The sequence below is a fragment of the Chiloscyllium plagiosum genome, unplaced genomic scaffold (genome assembly GCF_037043375.1).
Source record: "Chiloscyllium plagiosum isolate Xiang-an unplaced genomic scaffold, Cpla_swu_hap1 HiC_scaffold_2, whole genome shotgun sequence".
NCBI lineage: Eukaryota > Metazoa > Chordata > Chondrichthyes > Orectolobiformes > Hemiscylliidae > Chiloscyllium > Chiloscyllium plagiosum.
This window is the reverse complement of record NW_028270140.1, coordinates 85,097,632-85,110,360: the sequence shown is the minus strand read 5'-3', so window position 1 is coordinate 85,110,360 and position 12,729 is coordinate 85,097,632. Positions and strand designations below refer to the sequence as shown.

The 12,729-nt window shown below is 40.1% G+C and overlaps 1 protein-coding gene across 8 annotated transcripts in view; it reads left to right on the top strand.

The window, feature by feature from the left end:
* prr16 (proline rich 16) overlaps positions 1 to 12,729 on the top strand; it is a 248,938-nt gene that overhangs the window by 110,299 nt on the left and 125,910 nt on the right. The window lies entirely within an intron of this gene.

Sequence of the window (12,729 nt, the reverse complement as noted above, 5' to 3'; positions counted from 1 at the left end):
TTGCAACAGTAAGATGATGAACGGCTTGAGATTCAATGAACCTAAATTGATGGACCAATTTTTACAGTGTAATAATTTCATAAGGAACAGAATTTTTTTGTTAGTTTACATGCTTTATAAAGCGCTATTAAAAACAGGCTTTAAATAGTATTTTGGAGCTATTTTCCATGAGAGAAACATAGAAAGAGAACAAATTGGGTTTTGACTTGGAAATGTTCATCTTTGAGCACCAAAGTGTTGCATCTTTTACGATTCATACTGTTTGATTAGATTCCCTACAATATGGAAACAGGCCCTTCGGCCCAACAAGTCCACACCGACCCTCCAAAGAGTAACCCACCAAGACCCATTCTTCTACCCCTGACTAATGCACCTAACACTATGGACAATTTAGCATGGCCAATTCAACTAACCTGGACATCTTTGGATTGTGGGAGGAAACCAGTGCATCCGGAGAAAACCTATACAGCCATGGGGCGAATGTGCAAATTCCACACAGACAGCCCAAGGCAGGAATCAAACCTGGGTCCCTGGCACTATGAGGCAGTAGTGCTAATCACTGAGCCATCATGCCAACTTTTTTGGCTGTTCTGCACTTTTTCACTGGAAACATGTTTTCTTTTTGGTGGATTAAAAACATGTACTTTGTCTTTCTGTGCCTGTCTCTTGATTTAGATTTTGATTCAATTGTACTGACGTTTGGGATCACTGCACCCCACTAAAGGAAATTGTTTGCTGTAAAGGCATCATGATGAAAAAAACTAACAGTAATTGAAAAGATTTTATATGCCATTATATCAAATATATGAAATCTGTGTGACTCTTTAATAAGTACAAGTCTAGATTAAGGCTTGAACAAGTTCTCCCACAGAAGCATTAGCGTTTTGTTGATGGTAGTCATGATTTGGAGGTGCCAGTATTGGGCTGGGGTGTACGAAGTTAAAAATCACACAACACTAGGTTAGAGTCCAACAGGTTTATTTGGAAGCACTAGCTTTTGGAATGCTGTGTCTTCATCAGGTTCTGCTCCACAACCACCTGAAGAAGAAGCAATGCTTCCAAATAAACCTGTTGGGCTATAACCTGGTATTGTGTCATTTTTAACTATGTTTTTTTTTGTTGACTGTGCTGGTTTTTTTTGTTTTTTTTAACTTCAGAAGTATACCATTGTTTCACAAATAATTTGGTAGCTGTGCTATTCATTGCTTAACCACAAAGACCATTAATGGGCCTTGCTCTATTCTGCCAAGATTGATCACCATTTCAGATATGCAACTTTCACCCCCTTCTTTCTCTTCTTCACCTTAAACTTTTTCCGTGCCTTTTCCAAACTCATTCTAACAAGTGCAAGAGTCTGTTGTCACTATAAGTTTGAGACCATCTGATCAGCTGCCTCTGCAGCTTTCTTCCACTGCTCTAACCCAACAAACTAATTTCCTTCTGTCCTTCCGCCCTTTCTTTATTCATGAACGTGATTCTTTCTTCAGTTTCTCCTTTACTTTCTCTCATGCTTATTCTTAAGCTCATCTTGTTCACAAAACCCACCTCTTGTTGACTTGAACCTAATCCCACCAAACGTTGACCACTCACTTTCCTTCCTAGATCCCTTTTAACTAATATTGTTCATCATTCCCTCTGAGATATAGTCTCCTCCCCTACAAATCTGTCAACACCACCCCTTTCCTGAATGAAAAACATGCTTTTCAAGCAGAAAGTCCTTTGTCCAGCCTGTTCAATATCCATCAACATATGCTTTCCACATCAGTGTCTAACTTTCTCATAGTTCCTGCATCTGAATCTGATGTCATGGAATTGAAATGACCTTTTAAAAAAAGCCAAAAGTAATATCTTATGTAACCATACCCATGGTTAATTATCCATTCTTCTTCATTCTGCTTGACCTGTCAGCAATCTTTGATGTGCTTGACCACACTATCCTCCTCAAATGTCTCTCCATCATAATCCAGCTTCCTCTTATGGTTTAATTGTTATCTATCCAAATTTAACCACAGAACTATCTGCAATTGCTTCTCTCCTTGCTTCCTACCATTACCTGTTGACTCCCCTCAAGAATTTATCCTTCAACACTTTTTATTTATCATATACAAGATGGTCTAGATGACATTATCTGAATACATGATGCCAACTTCCACATGTGAACTGATGACACCCAGCTCTACCTTACCTATGTTACCACCACTTGTTCGCTGGTTCTTTGTCATTCTGCTTGTCCATCACCTACTGCTAGATATGCAGAAATATCCTCTGACAAAATATTGGAAAGACTAAAGTCATTATTTTATGGTTGCAAAATTATCAGGATTTTACTGTATAAATGTTGCAAAGAAACGTATACTTGAAAAGTCTGCATATCAAATAACACAGACACATGATACAAACTCTGTTCTCTAGCCATTAACTTCTTCCCGCAGTTGAATGTGTGAAACTGAATTAGGCTGTTCACAACTAAAAACAAAGTACTGGAAAGACTCAGGAAGTCCGGCAGCATTTGTGGACAAAAAAAAATCAAGTTTTCAGTCTCATATGACTCTTCAGAGCATCCATTTAGGTCTCCAGTATGCACAATATTTCCTATTTGACCTAGCAGGAGTTTCAGACCATATTACCATATGTCACTCTCTATAAACTTGAACCCATCCAAAACTCTGCTTATATTTGACTTGCACTAACCTTGTTCTGCTGTCATTCTCTACTTTCTGCCCAACATCAACTCCTGATCTGTCAAATCCTCAACATAAAATTCTCAAACTTGCAATCTAATATCTTCATAACCTTACCCACCCTATCTCTTTAATCCACCTCAGCCCAATAATTCTCTGAGATCACTACTGTCCTTCAGTTATTGTCTCTTCTTCATCCTAATTCTATTCACTTTTTCATCAATGGTTATGTCTTTACCTGTTTGATCCTAGGATCTGGAATACCTTCTCTCAGGATGGAAATTCTTCTCTCTATCTGCCTCCCCTCCCTTCTGAGATATTTACAAATACCTAACTAAAACAATGCAAACAGTTGACACTAACTGTTCTCATAGTTCCTTCTATGGCTTGGTATTATATTTGTTTGATAACCTTGTGCAAAACATCCCAAGTTGCTTCACAGTTTTAAAGATTCTATATAAATGCAGATTCTTGTTAATTGTATTCGTACTGCTTAGCATGCAGATAGCACTCTGTTGTAGATTCATTCAGTCGCTATTCATCTCGGAATAAACTCTATATTTGAACCTTAACAGGTCTCCCTGTCTGAAGGTGATTGAGAAATGTAGATGTGTTGGGCCATAACTGTACAAATTGCGGTGACGTACAGTTCCATTGTTGCTTATGGCCCATATTGACCCCTGGACATCCCATTTTTTGGTGCTAAATCTTCCCTTGTTTATCCTAAATATTGCAGTTTTGTGTAACACTACAAAATAGAAGTCCTTATAGTTACGATAAATCATTGTCTTCATAGTTTTTCCAATTATGTGTAACTATATCTGCAATTGATGTGCAAGAAGCCAATAGATCCTTCCTTATACTGAATTCATCAACATCTCACACAACCCAATAACCCTGCAATGTCTTTCAGAACATAGCCAGTTTGGTCAGTCGATGTACTAATTAGTGTTCTTGGTGATGGAACTTGAGTTTTCTCACCCATGGCACATATTAATTTGATGATTAGATTGTTGCAGATGGATTTGCATGCTTAATTCCTCCATAGTTTTTGAACTGTGTGGAAATTATTGGGAATTGGGAATCTTAGATTATCACACAAAAGGGACTGGAATTATGCTCGGCCAGATTGGGTAAAGTTTGCAAACTCTTTTGAAAAACAAGGTGAACACTATTTTTTGGGACCATTGGCAACTTTCATGGCTATCATTCTGGAATTGAATACTAATTTGCTAATCAAGTAAATACCATTCCACAATATGCCATTGATGATTTAATCTCATGGGCTCTGGGTTTTAAGGCCAGTGGCATGTTCTTAAAAAGGGCCACTGGACTCAAAACATTAACTCTGTTTCCTCTCCACAGATCAGACCTGCTGAGTTTCTCTGGCAATTTCTGGTATTGTGACAATGTTTATTTATAATGCTAGAATGCATTTGACTGTTTGTGATTCTTTACTCTAAATTATCCATAAATTGTGCTAACAGCAGGTGACACAGGTCAAAGCCTGGTGAATTGCCACCTAGTACTATTTCCCAGGAAGAGCATTTCTATTTATCAACTTGTGGCTTTTGTTGTCATTTTGAACTCATTTTTATGGTCTGTATTTCATAAATCCTTATGTATATTACCAGCTTCACCTGAGGAATTTATTTAAGTAACAACTGGAAATGAATCCAATCTGGTGGTGGTACTTGAACTTCTAGTCATTGACTACGATGGTGAATCTGACTCATCCCTTAAATAGTCCTCATCCATTAGTCCTGAAGCCTCTTCAGAGAATTTCAGTGATTTGTTATACATGCAAGTTTGTTTTGTAAAACTACAATTGAGTAATTGACGCCTCTGAAAAGTTGATAGTTTGGTGCATTCCCATAAGATAATACAAACAAATCTAGAGCTTTCTGGATGACTAAAGAATGTAAGATGAAACAGAATAGCTATGTATATGATAGATATTATATGGAGAATACAATTGATAGTCAGGCTCAATACAGAAGGTTCTATTTTTTTTTAAAATCAGCGAAGCAAATAGAGAAAATGAAAAGAGACTGGCAGTTTATTATAGACCTAAAATGGGATGTGTGCATGGAGGCAGGGATCTTAACTGAGATACTAAATGAATACTTGATCAAGGAAAAAAAATCTGTCCTGTTCATGTTGAGAGAAGAGGTAGTTGAAACACTTGATAGATTGAAAATGAGAAGCAGGAGGTATTAGGCTGGTTATATTTGATGTTTATAAGTTATTCAGACTAGATGAGATACATCCAAGAATATTGAGAAAGTAAAGGTAGACATTGTGGACACTCTGTCAAAGTTTTTCAACTCATCTTAGAATTAGGGCCAGACCATTCAGGAGAGATGCTAGGAAGAACTTCTACACACAGACTGGTAGATGTTTGAAATTCTCTTCCACAAGTGGCAGTAGATGCTGATTTTAAATCTGAAGTAGGTAAGCTTTTGGGAAACAAAGATGTTAAGGGATATGGGCCAAAGGCAAGTGTATGCAGTTTGACCACAGAAGAGGCATGATCTTATTGAATAGTGGAAAAGGCTTGAGGAGCTGAATGTCCTACTCCTGTTCCTATGTTCTGATATTCCAAGATACAAGGATGGTGTCAGACAACTGGAGAATTGCACTCACATTCAAAAAAATGTGTAAAGACAAGCTCAGTAACCACAGTCCAGTCAGTTTAAATGTGGTGGTGGAGAAATATTTAGAAATTATTTTTGGGAAAAATAAACAGTCACTTGGGCAAATGAGGATTAATTAAGCAAAGCCAGAATGGAATAGTCAAAGGGCAAATCATGTTTAATTTTAATGAATCTTTTGTAAGAAAACACTTCTTTAAATATAATAATTTTGCACAATTAAAACAATTGATTAAAGCTTGCATTATTATTTATTGCTTTCAATCTATAATAAAAAAACTTAATCACATACTTTATTTTACTTGTTTTTTCGTTTAAAAAACTGGTGCAAAATGGGTAGCTGAAGTCAATATTGTGATCTAGATGCCACATTCCCTTCCAATTTACTTTAAAAGGGTCAGGTTCCCATCATCAGATTCGCATGGGATGGATGGGCAAACTATTGAATATTCCTAGCATCTCTCCTGAATATTCACAACATTCTTCATAACTTAGCTCGATTTTGGTTTATGAGGCAACAAAGAAGGGAGATGACAATAATGTAATTGAAGTAGTCTAATCAACCAGTTCAATGTTCACCCAACAGAAAACAGGTGCCCTGTATTTGGGATAAAATAAATTTTTGCTTATTTAAGTTTATTTCTCAACAATACATTTCCATTTAAGAAGACATTAGACACAAACGTTTTAGGAAAGCCATCCATACTACGAATGGACAGAGTTCATTACCTGTAATTTGTTCTTATTAGTAGGAATACTTGGCATTCTGTCTGTTTATTGCTCCCATTGCTTTCTAATAAGCTTTTTATAAAATATCTTTCCAGACAGAATTTTTGACTGGACAGTTGTTTTCACAACTCATCACCATTAAAGCATTCCTACATTGAGCATTAAGTATTGCAATTTTCAAAGTGGATGAGATGAGAAGACTCACCATTTCAATAGACTGGATGGGTAAATTGTCCTTAATTTGCAGGATTAAAGAAGTGAAGTTTAGTTGTTGTAATATCTTTGAATTGCTAATATGTCTCTGCACATGGCCATTGTTCTCTGATAAGACCATAAGACCATAAGACGTAGGAGCGGAAGTAAGGCCATTCGGCCCATCAAGTACACTCTGCCATTCAATCATGGCTGATGGGCATTTCAGCTCCACTTACCCGCATTCTCCCTGTAGCCCTTAATTCCTTGTGACATCAAAAATTTATCAATTTCTGCCTTGAAGACATTTAGCATCCCAGCCTCCGCTGCACTCTGTGGCAATGAATTCCACAGGCCCACCACTCTCTGGCTGAAGAAATGTCTCCGCATTTCTGTTCTGAATTTACCCCCTCTAATTCTAAGGCTGTGTCCACGGGTCCTAGTCTCCCCGCCTAACAGAAACAATTTCCTAGCGTCCACCCTCTCCAAGCCATGTATTTTCTTGTAAGTTTCTATTAGATCTCCCCTTAATCTTCTAAACTCCAATGAATACAATCCCAGGATCCTCAGCCGTTCCTCATATGTTAGACCTACCATTCCAGGGATCATCCATGTGAATCTCCGCTGGACACGCTCCAGTGCCAGTATGTCCTTCCTGAGGTGTGGGGACCAAAACTGGACACAGTACTCCAAATGGGGCCTAACCCAGAGCTTTATAAAGTCTCAGTAGCACAACAGTGCTTTTATATTCCAACCCTCTTGAGATAATTGACAACATTGCATTCGCTTTCTTAATCACAGACTCAACCTGCATGTTTACCTTTAGAGAATCCTCAACTAGCACTCCCAGATCCCTCTGTACTTTGGCTTTACGAATTTTCTCACCGTTTAAAAAGTAATCCATGCTTCTATTCTTTTTTCCAAAATGCAAGACCTCGCATTTGCTCACATTGAATTACATCAGACATTTCCTGGACCACTCCTCCAAACTGTCTAGATCCTTCTGCAGCCTCCCCACCTCCTCAGTACTACCTGCCTGTCCACCTAACTTTGTATCATCGGCAAACTTCGCTAGAATGCCCCCAGTCCCTTCATCCAGATCATTAATATATAATGTGAACAGCTGCGGCCCCAACACTGAACCCTGCGAGACACCGCTTGTCACCAGCTGCCATTCCGAAAAAGAACCTTTTATCCCAACTCTCTGCCTTCTGTCAGACAGCCAACCCTCAATCCATACCAGTAGCTCACCTTGACCACCATGGGCCCTCATCTTGCTCAGCAGCCTCCCACGTGGCACCTAATCAAAGGCCTTTTGGAAGTCTAGGTAGACCACATCCATTGGGTTTCCCCGGTCTAACCTACTTGTCACCTCTTCAAAGAACTCCAATAGGTTTGTCAGGCACGACCTCCCCTTACTAAATCCATGTTGACTTGTTCTAATCCGACCCTGCTCTTCCAAGAATTTAGAAACCTCATCCTTAATGATGGATTCTAGAATTTTACCAACAACCAAGGTTAGGCTAATTGGCCTATAATTTTCCATCTTTTGCCTTGATCCTTTCTTGAACAAGGGGGTTACAACAGCAATCTTCCAATCATCTGGGACTTTCCCTGACTCCAGTGACTTTTGAAAGATCTCAACCAACGCCTCCGCTATTTCCTCAGCCACCTCCCTCAGAACTCTAGGATGTAACCCATCAGGACCAGGAGATTTATCAATTTTACGACCTTTTAGCTTTTCTAGCACTTTGTCTTTTGTAATGGCAACCATACTCAACTCAGCCCCCTGACTCCCTTTAATTATTGGGATATTACTCATGTCTTCCACTGTGAAGACTGACGCAAAGTACTTATTAAGTTCTCCTGATATTTCCTTATCTCCCATCACTAGGCTTCCAGCATCAGTTTGAAGTGGCCCAATGTCTACTCTTGCCTGTCGTTTGTTTCTTATGTACTGGCTAGCCTACCTTCATATTTGATCCTCTCCTTCCTTATTTCTCTCTTTGTTATCCTCTGTTTGTTTTTGTAGCCTTCCCAATCTTCTGATTTCCCAGTGCTCTTGGCCACTTTATAGGCTCTCTCTTTTTCTTTGATAGATTTCCGGACTTCCTTTGTCAGCCATGGCAGTCTAATCCCTCCCTGGATAATCTTTCTCTTCTTGGGGATGAACCTCTGTACAGTGTCCTCAATTTTACCCACAAACTCCTGCCATTTTTGCTCTACTGTCTTCCCTGCTAGGCTCTGCTTCCAGTCTATTTTCATCAGTTCCTCTCTCATGCCCTCATCATTACCTTTATTTAACTGTAACACCATTACATCCGATTTTGCCTTCTCTCTTTCAAACTCCTTCAAACTGATATTCAGTTAATCTTCATGAAATGACAAATTCATAATATGTTTCAATTATCATGTGACTCAAGAGTAATGAAGAAAAAGTGTTTTTTTTTGTAAGCACATTATCCACATTCAACTTCATTAAATTGGTTGTAAATTCTAAACATGGTTTAAATGTATGGGGTGCAGAAGGAGAGAATTGAACTAAAAACTTACAGAAATCATGAAAGAAATATACCTTGACAAGAAAACAAATACCATAGAGTCATAGAGATGAGTAGCACAGAAACAGGCCTTTCAGTCCAAATCATCCATCCCAACCAGATATCTTAAACTAATCTAGCCCCATTTGCCAGCACTTGGCCCATATCCCTCTAAACCCTTCCTATTCATATACCCATCCAGATGTCTTTTAAATGTTGTAATTTTACAAGTCTCCACCACTTCCTCTGGCAGCTCATTCCACACAACACCACTCACTGCATTAAAAAGCTGCCCCCTGTGTCCCTTCTAAATCTTTCCCCACTCACCTTAAACCTATGCCCTCTAGTTTTGGACTCCCCCACCCAGGGAAAATACCTCGTCTGTTTACCCTATCCATGCCTGTCATGATTTTATAAATGTCTATAAGGTCACCCCTCAGCCTCCAATACTCCAGGGAGAACAGTCCCTCACTATTCAGCCTCTCCCTACAGCTTAAACCCTCCAACCCTGCTAACATCCTCATAAATCTTTCCTGAACCCTTTCAAGTTGAACAACATCTTTCCCATAGCAGGAAGACCAGAATTGAATGCAGTATTCTAAACTTGATCTCACCAATGTCACATACAGCCGCAACATGACCTCCGAACTCTACGCAAGGCATTGACTAATAAAGGCAAGTGTACCAAACGCCACCTTCACTACCCTGTCTACCTGCGACTCCACTTTCAAAGGACTATGAACCTGCACTCCGAGCTCTCTGTGTTTGGCAGCACTCCCCAAGCCCTTAATGTCCTGTCCTGATTTGCCTTTCCAAAGTTCAACACCTCACATTTGTCGAAATTAAACTCCATCTGCCATATCTCTGCCCATTTTCCCTAGGTTGGATCAAGGTCCTGTTGTACTCTGAGGTAACCTTCTTGGCTGTTCCACTGCACCTCCTGTTTTGCTACAAAATATGAGTAACTGGGAAATAAAAGCAACAGGAAAACTGTTGATGAGGAAATTGTAATGTTAAGAAAAACATCATAGAAAAAGAATATTCCTCACTATACATGAAGTTGAGTTTTTCAGAGGCAGGATGAAAGTTACTGTAGGTACTGGAATTCAAGAAAATATCAAAATGGGTTGGGAACCTGAGGCGTGATTGCAGTGCACAGGAGGATGAGAGTAGGGAGAGCATTGACAGGATTTCACGGTCACAGGGATATGCTGGCAGACAGCAAGCTGGTTTGAAGTGTGTCTACTTCAACGCCAGAAGTATCTGAAATAAGGTAGGTGAGCTTGCGGCAAGGACTTCGATGTTGTGGCTATTTTGGAAACATGGATAGAGCAGGGTAAGGAATGGATGTTGCAGGTTCCATGGTTTAGGTCTTTCATTAAGAACAGGCAAGGCGCTAAGAGAGAGGGAGGTGTTGCCTTGTTAGTCAAGGATAGTATAACGGCAGCTGAAAGAACTTTCGATGAGGACTCGTCTACTGAGGTAGTATGGGCTGAGGTTAGAAACAGGAGAGGACAGGTCACACTGCTGGGAGTTTTTAATAGGCCTCTGCAGAGTTCCAGGAGGGTGGAGGAAAGGATTGGCAAAATGATTCTGGGTAGGAGTGAAAGGAACAGGATGGTCATTATGGGGGCCTTTAACTTCCCCAGCATTAACTGGAAATGCTATAACTCTAGTACGTCAGATGGATCAGTTTTTGTCCAATGTGTACAGGAGGGTTTCCTGATACAGTATGTCGAAGGGCCAACAAGAAAGGAGGCCATACTGGATCTGGTCCTTAGTAATGGATCAGGCCAGATGTTTGATTTAGTTGCAGGTGAGTACTTTGGAGAGAATGACCATAATTCAGTTACGTTTAGTTTAGCAATGGAAAGAGATAGATACATGCTACAGGGCAAGAGTTATCGATAGGGCAAGGGCAATTATAATGTGATTAGGCATAACTTCGGATGGATAGAATGTGGTAGCAAAATGCAGGGGATGGGGACAATTGAAATGTGGAGCTGGTTTAAGGAACAGATATTGTGTGTCCTTGATAGGTATGTCCCTGTCAGGCAGGGAGGAAGTGATAAGGTAAGGGAACTGTGGTTTACTACAGAAATTGCATCTCTTGTTAAGCGGAAGAAGGAGGCTTATGTGTTGATGAGACAAGATGGTTCAGATGAGGCGATGGACAGTTACAGATTAGCTAGGAAGGATTTAAAGAGAGAGTTAAGAAGAGCAAAGAAAGGACATGAGCAGTCTTTAGCAGGTAGAATAAAGGAGAACCCTAAAGCTTTCTATAGGTATGTAAGGAATAAAAGGATGGAAATAGGGCCAGTCAAAGACAGAAGTGGGAAATTGAGTGTGGACCCTGTGGAGATCAGAGAGGTGCTAAACAAATATTTCTCATTGGTTTTCACTCAGGAAAGGGAGAATATTGTAGAGGAGAAAAATGAGATACATGATATTAGACTAGAAAGGATCGAGTTTAGTTACAAAGAGTTGTTATCAATTCTAGAAGGAGTGAAAGTAGACACTGGATGGGATTTATCCGAGGATTCTCTGGGAAGCTAGGGAGGAGATAGCAGAGCCTTTGGCTTTGATCTTTGAGTCGTCATTGTCTACAGGTTTAGTACCAGAGGACTGGAGGATTGCAAATGTTGTGCCCTTGTTCAAGAAGGGCAGTAGAGATGACCCATGTAATTATAGACCAGTGAGCCTTAACTTCTGTTGTAGGAAAGGTTTTAGAAAGGGTTATAAGAGATAGGATTTATAATCATCTGGCAAACAACAATTTGATTTCAGATGGTCAACATGGTTTCGTCAAGGGCAGGTCGTGTCTCACAAACCTCATTAAGTTTTTTGAGAAGGTGACCAAGCATGTAGATGAGGGTAGGGCAGTTGACGTGGTGGTCATTGACTTCAGTAAAGCCTTTGATAAGGTTCCACATGGTAGGTTGTTGGAGAAAATGCAGAGGCATGGAATTGAGAGTGATTTAGCAGTTTGAATTGGAAACTGGCTTTCTGGAAGAAGGCAGTGAGTGGTGGTTGATGGAAAATATTCAGCCTGGAGTCCAGTTACTAGTGGTGTACTACAAGGATCTGTTTTGGGACCGCTGCTGTTTTTCATTTTTATAAATGACTTAGACGCAGGCATAGGTGGATGGGTTAGTAAGTTTGCAGATGACACTAAAGTCGGTGGAGTAGTGGACAGTGTGGAAGAATATTACCGGTTGCAGGGGGACTTGGATGAACTGCAGAATTGGGCTGAGAGGTGGCAAATGGAGTTCAATGTAGCTAAATGTGAGGTGATTCACTTTGGGAAGAATAACAGGAAGGCAGATTATTGGATCAATGGAAAGATTCTTGATCATGTGGATGTGCAGAGGGATCTTGGAGTCCATGTACATAGATCCCTGAAAGTTGCCACCCAGGTTGATAGTGCTGTTAAGAAGGCATACGGTGTGCTAGGTTTCATTGGTAGAGGGATTGAGTTCCATAGCCATAATGTCATGCTGCAACTATACAAAATGCTAGTGCGGCTGCACTTGGAATGTTGTGTACAGTTCTGGTCACCCCATTACAGGAAGAACGTAGAAGTATTGGAAAAGGTGCAGAGGAGATTTACCAGGATGTTGCCTGGTCTGGAGGAAAGCTCTTATGAGGAAAGGCTGAGAGACTTGGGTCTGTTCTCATTGGAAAGAAGAAGGCTAAGAGGGGATTTGATAGAGACATACAAGATGATCAGAGGATTAGATAGGGTAGACAGTGAAGGTCTTTTTCGTAGGATGATGATGTCAGCTTGCAAGGGGGGCATAACTACAAATTGAGGGGTGATAGATTTAAATCAGATGTCAGAGGCAGGTTCTTTACTCAGAGAGTGGTAAGGGCTTGGAATGGAAATGTGTTGCTGGAAAAGCGCAGCAGGTCAGGCAGCATCTAGGGAACAGG